General features: G+C 39.6%; 1 long non-coding RNA gene across 1 annotated transcript; it reads right to left on the minus strand.

The window, feature by feature from the left end:
* Positions 1 to 84: 84 nt before the first annotated feature.
* LOC120322588 lies at positions 85 to 4,983 on the minus strand. Its single transcript, XR_005562387.1, has 4 exons — positions 4,974 to 4,983; positions 4,837 to 4,891; positions 4,577 to 4,760; positions 85 to 160 (listed from the first exon to the last, which is right to left on the minus strand). It is a non-coding gene; the product is annotated as an uncharacterized LOC120322588 (long non-coding RNA).
* Between the last annotated feature and the right edge of the window lie 1,691 nt (positions 4,984 to 6,674).

Below are 6,674 nucleotides of genomic sequence, written 5' to 3' on the forward strand. Positions count from 1 at the left end.
ATGCGATTTTTTACTTATTGGATTTTTTTGTTTTATAACCGTATTTGTTGGTGTAGTTCTTTTGGGAAATCGGATAATTGGCTTGTAATTGCTGAGTGGTATGAAAATTTACTTGTGTAGTTAGGCTCTTCTCCTGATTTTAGTTCTCTAGGCTCTTCTCCTAAGAGAATAAAAATCAGGAGAAGAGCCTAAAGAAAATGAAAATCAGGAGAAGAGCCTAAAAAAATTAAAATCAGGAGAAGATCCCATAAAATTAAAATCAGAAGAAGAGCCTAAGAAAATGAAAATCAGAAGAAAAGCGTAAGAGAAATAAAATCAGGAGGAGAGCCTAAGAGAATTAAAATCAGGAGAAGAACCCAAGAGAATTAAAATCAGGAGAAGAACCCAAGAGAATTAAAATCAGGAGAAGAGCCTAAAAAAATTAAAATTAGGAGAAGAGAGTAAAAAAATTAAAATCAGGAGAAGAGCCAAAAAAAATGAAAATCAGGAGAAGAGCCTAAAAGAATTAAAATTAGGAGAAGAGAGTAAAAAAATAAAAATCAGGAGAAGAGCCTAAAATAATTAAAATTAGGAGAAGAGCCTAAAAAATAAAAATCAGGAGAACAGCCCAAGAGAATTAAAATCAGGAGAAGAACCTAAGAGAATTAAAATCAGTGGAAGAGCCTAACAGAAATAAAATCAGGAGAAGAGCCTAAAAAATGAAAATCAGGAGAAGAGCCATAAACGGAAAATCAGGAGAGAGCCTAAAAAAATAAAAAACAGGAGAAGAGCCTAAGAGAATTAAAATCAGGAGAAGAGCCTAAAAAAATGAAAATCAGGAGAAGAGCCTAAAAGAATTAAAATTAGGAGAAGAGTCTTAAAAAAATAAAAATCAGGAGAAGAGCCTTAAAAAATAAAAATCAGGAGAAGAGCCTAAAATAATGAAAATCAGGAGAAGAGCCTAAGAGAATTAAAATCAAGAGAAGAATATAAAAAAAGAAACTCAGGAGAAGAGCCTTAAAAAATGAAAATCAGGAGAAGAGCCTAAGAAAATAAAAACCAGGAGAAGAGCCTTAAAAAATGAAAATCAGGAGAAGAGCCTAAGAAAATAAAAACCAGGAGAAGAGCCTAAAATAATGAAAATCAGGAGAAGAGCCTAAAAAAATTAAAATCAGGAGAAGAGTCTTAAAAAAATGAAAATCAGGAGAAGAGCCTAAAAAAATAAAATAAGGAGGAGAGCCTAAAAGAATTAAAATCAGGAGAAGAGTCCAAAAGAAATAATATAAGGAGGAGAGCCTAAGAGAATTAAAATCAGGAGAAGAGCCTAAAAGAATTAAAATTAGGAGAAGAGCCTAAAAATTAAAAATCATGAGAACAGCCCAACACAATTAAAATCAGGAGAAGAGCATAAAAAAATTAAAATTAGGAGAAGAGCCTAAAAAATGAAAATCAGGAGAAGAGCATAAAAAAATTAAATAAGGAGAGACCCAAACTGCAAATCAGGAGAGAGCCTAAAAAAAGAAAAACCAGGAAAGAGTTTTAAAAAATAAAAAATCAGGAAAGAGCCGAAAAAATTGAAAATAAGGAGAGAGCCTAAAAAATGAAAATCAGAGAAGAGCCTAAAAGAATAAATTAGGAGAAGAGTCAGTAAACAAAAATCAAAATCAGAGAAGAGCCTAAAATAATGAAAATCAGAAAGAGCCTAAGAGAAATAAAATCAGGAGAAAGCCTAGAGATTAAAATCAGAGAAGAATAGAAAAGAAAAAAAATTAAAATCAGGAGAAGAGCCTTAAAAAATTAAAATCAGGAGAAGAGTCTTAAAAAAATGAAAATCAGGAGAAGAGCCTAAAAAAATAAAATAAGGAGGAGAGCCTAAAAGAATTAAAATCAGGAGAAGAGCCTAAAAGAAATAAAATAAGGAGGAGAGCCTAAGAGAATTAAAATCAGGAGAAGAGCCTAAAAGAATTAAAATTAGGAGAAGAGCCTAAAAATTAAAAATCATGAGAACAGCCCAACACAATTAAAATCAGGAGAAGAGCATAAAAAAATTAAAATTAGGAGAAGAGCCTAAAAAATGAAAATCAGGAGAAGAGCCTAAAAAAATTAAAATAAGGAGAAGAGCCATAAACTGCAAATCAGGAGAAGAGCCTAAAAAAATAAAAACCAGGAGAAGAGTTTTAAAAAAATAAAAATCAGGAGAAGAGCCTAAAAAAATTAAAATCAGGAGAAGAGCCTAAAAAAATTAAAATCAGGAGAAGAGCTTAAAAAAATTAAAATCAGGAGAAGAGCCCAAGAGAATTAAAATCAGGAGAAGAGCCTAAAAAAATTATAATCAGGGGAAGAGACTAAGAGAAATAAATCAGGAGAAGAGCCTAAGAGAATTAAAATCAGGAGAAGAGCCTAAAAAAATTAAAATCAAGAGAACAGCATTAAAAAATTAAAATCAGGAGAAGAGTCTAAGAGAAATAAAATCAGGAGAAGAGCCTTAAAAAATGAAAATCAGGAGAAGAGCCTAAAAAAATAAAAATCAGGAGAAGAGCCTTTAAAAAATGAAAATCAGGGGAAGAGCCTAAAAAAATTATAATCAGGAGAAGAGCCTAAGAGAAATAAAATCAGGAGAAGAGTCTAAGAGAATTAAAATCAGGAAGAGAGCCTAAAAAATGAAAATCAGGAGAAGAGCCTTAAAAAAGGAAAATCAGGAGAAGAGCATTAAAAAATGAAAATCAGGAGAAGAGCCTTAAAAAAATGAAAATCAGGAGAAGAGCCATAAAAAAATGAAAATCAGGAGAAGAGCCATAAAAAAATGAAAATCAGGAGAAGAGCCTAAAAGAAATAAAATCTGGAGAAGAGCCTTTAAAAAATGAAAATAAGGAGAAGAGCCTAAGAGAAATAAAATCAGGAGGAGAGCCTAAGTGAATTAAAATCAGGAGAAGAACCTAAGAGAATTAAAATCAGGAGAAGAGCCTAAAAAAATAAAACTCAGGAGAAGAGCCTAAGAGAAATAAAATCAGGAGAAGAGCCCAAGAGAATTAAAATTTAGGAGAAGAGCCTAAAAAAATTATAATCAGGAGAAGAGTCTAAGAGAAATTGAAATCAAGAGAAGAGCCTAAGAGAATTAAAATTTAGGAGAAGAGCCTAAAAAATTATAATCACGAGAACAGCTTTAAAAAATGAAAATCAGGAAGAGCCTTAAAAAATTAAAATCAGGAGAAGAGCCTTTAAAAAATGAAATCAGGAGAAGAGCCTAAAAAAATTAAAATCAGGAAAAGAGCCTAAGAGAATTAAAATTGGGAGAAGAGCCTAAGAGAATTAAAATCGGGATAAGAGCTTAACAGAATTAAAATTCAGGAGAAGAACCTAAAAAAATTAAAATCAGGAGGAGAGCCTAAAAAAATTAAAATCAGGAAAAGAGCCTAAAAAAATGAAAATCAGGAGAAGAGTCTAAAAAAATTAAAATCAGGAGAAGATCCCATAAAATAAAAATCAGGAGAAGATCCTAAAAAAAAAAAAATCAGGAGAAGAGCCCAAGAGAATTAAAATCGGGAGAAGAGCCTAAAAAAATTAAAATCAGGAGAAGAGTCTTAAAAAAATTAAAATCAGGAGAAGAGCCTTAAAAAATTAAAATCGGGAGAAGAGCCTAAAAAAATTAAAATCAGGAGAAGAGTCTTAAAAAAATTAAAATCAGGAGAAGAGCCTTAAAAAATAAAAATCGGGAGAAGAGCCTTAAAAAAATAAAAATCTGGAGAAGAGCCTAAAAAAATTAAAATTGGGAGAAGAGCCTAAAAAAATTAAAATCCGGAGAAGAGCCTAAAATAGAAAAAATCATGAGAAAAGAAATAAAAAAATAAAAATCAGGAGAAGAGCCTAAAAAAAAAAAATCAGGAGAACAGCCTAAAAAAATTAATATGAGGAGAACAGCCAAAAAAAATAAAAATCAGGAGAAGACCCCAAGAGTATTAAAATCAGGAGAAGAGCCTAAGAGAATTAAAATCAGGAGAAGAGCCTAAGAGAATTAAAATCAGGAGAAGAGCCTAAAAAAATACAAATCAGGAGAAGAGCCTTAAAAAATAAAAATCAGGAGAAGAGCCTTAAAAAATAAAAATCAGGAGAAGACCCCAAGAGTATTAAAATCAGGAGAAGAGCCCAAGAGAATTAAAATCAGGAGAAGAGCCTAAGAGAATTAAAATCAGGAGAAGAGCCTAAGAGAATTAAAATCAGGAGAAGAGCCTAAAAAAATAAAAATCAGAAGAAGAGCCTAAAAAAATTAAAATCAGGAAAAGAGCCTAAAAAATTAAAATCAGGAGAAGAGCCTAAAAAAAAAAGAAAATCGGGAGAAGAGCCTTAAAAAAATGAAAATCGGGAGAAGAGCCTTAAAAAAATGAAAATCAGGAGAAGAGCCTAAGAGAATTAAAATCAGGAGAAGAGCCTATGGGAATTAATAGCAGGAGAAGAGCCTAAGAGAATTAAAATCAGGAGAAGAACCCAAGAGAATTAAAATCAGGAGAAGAGAGCAAGAGAAATAAAGGCAAGAAAAAAATAGAGGTTATTTCTAAAGCTGCAGTGCATCCTCACTCCTCATGCTGCCTCCCCGACTCACCTCCAATGCCTGGACGCTTCCAAAAGTTACCCGGATGGCACCTGCCATCACTAAAGTTCTGTGCCTTGCTGCTCATCCTTTTAAAACTCGGAGATTGCAGACAAGGACAGCTCAAGACGACCAATCTGAGTCAGTCGCCCCATCGTGAGGTGGTTCCTGCGGTCAGGACATTACTCCGAGTCAACTACGAGAAAAAAAAACATAACCAATATGTGAGTTGTGTGGCACGGGGCTCGAAACCCAGTGATCCCCCTACTCACCGGCACCAAGGTCCTGACCAGAGTCAGACACTGTGGCTGTCATCTTCTGGGATACCTGAGAGAGCGAGAGACAAAATTAGAGGGCATCTCTAAAGCTGCAGTGGATCCCCACTCCTCCTGCTGCCTCCCCAACTCACCTACAAGGCTCCTCTCTCTTCAGATGCTCCCAAGACCGCCCCTGCAAATGAAATGGGCAAATGCTCAAACACTCAGCTCTCAAACATTTAGGGATTGCTCACAAGGAAAGCCAAAAACCTCTAAACCCTAGACACTCTTTGCTACTCTACCTAGCCGGGACCCTATACACCCAAGCAGGGCATCACAAGACCATCCTGCTCACAGACTGGACAGCCATCGGCTCCACTGTCTAAGGGAACTGACATGTTGACGTCAGACTCCGAGCCATATTCCATCTACCCACTGATCCACGGAGCAAGGCAGAGCAGTTCCAGGCTGACCACAAGTGACACATCCCACACCTGTGACCACACAAACCACGTGACACAAAACACGGACGAGACAAACGACGTGACACAGACCGCAACTGCTCTGCCCTGCACACAGGAATCCAATGATAAAAAGTAAGCCCTTCCTTTGATGCGTCCAAATAACCTGTCACAGGATACCCCCTGCACCAGAATAATTGCAAAAATCCCTCCAGGCGAGCCACAGACTTGCACCCACTCCCAACCCCTGGCTGGGTCTTTGCCCTGCACTTATCTTTCCGAGAGCCGGGGATGCGAAGCCATCTTTGATGCAGAGGAGGGGCACCTGGGCTGCCTCAGAGGTTCCTGCCATCGTCAGACTACTCGGAGCCAACTGCGAGAAAGAAAACCAGACACCATATCTGAGTAGTTTGACATGTGGCCCCCGCCCCGATCATCCCTCTGGGATGATCATTTCCGACTGGGGGAACTCGGGAGGGAGCAGGGAGGGACTGCGAAGTGACTGGGATGGGAATGGGATGCACAGGGGAAAGGAGCACAACGCACTGGGGAGGAACTGGGGCAGTGGGGAGGGACTGTGATGGGACTGAGGGCACTGGAGATGCTCCCAGTCCCACCCCAGTGCCCCCATTCTCATCCCAGTCCCTTCCCACTTCTCTCAGTGCAAGCCAGCGCACCCATTCCTTCCCTAGTGTCCTCCTGCAGTGCAACCCAGTCCTTCCCCAGTTTGCCCAGTCCCAGCCCAGTCCTTTCCCACTGCCCCCAGTCCCACCCAATTCCCTCCCCGGTGATTCCAGTCCCCTCCCAGTGGTGCCCCAGTGTGTCCTAGTGCCTCCCCAGTGCCTCTCAGTCCTATCCCAGTGCCTCCAGTCCCTCCCCAGAGAATCCCCGTCCCAGCCCTGTTCCCCCAAGTGCCCCCAGGACCTCTCCAGTGCCCTCAGTTGTACTGGGAAGGGACTGGGAATCACTTAGGAGGGACTGGGATGGGACTAGGCAAGCTGGAGAAGGACTGGGTTGAACTGCAGGAGGACACTTGGGAGGGAAAGGAGGTGGTGGGTTGCAGTGGGGGAAGTGGGGAGAGACTGGGATGGGAGTGGGGGCACAGGGGTGGGACTGGGAGCACTGGTGGCACTGGGCTAGGACTGGGGGAACTGGGGAGGGAGCAGGGAGGGACGGCGAGGGGGCTGGGAAGGGAACTGGGATGGTACTGGGATGGGAATGGGATGCATGGGAGAAAGGAGCGGAATGCAGTGGGGAGGGACTGGGAGCAACGGGAAAGCCACTGCAGGGACTGGGATTGGACTGGGGAGGGACTGCAAGAGGACTGTGAGAGGACTGGGGAGTGGGCCTGGCATGGGACTGGGATGCAGAGGGGGAAAGAACCGGGATGCC

Source organism: Pipra filicauda, unplaced genomic scaffold (genome assembly GCF_003945595.2).
Source record: "Pipra filicauda isolate LSUMZ 115617 unplaced genomic scaffold, ASM394559v2 scaffold1344_size38890_pilon, whole genome shotgun sequence".
Classification (NCBI taxonomy): domain Eukaryota; kingdom Metazoa; phylum Chordata; class Aves; order Passeriformes; family Pipridae; genus Pipra; species Pipra filicauda.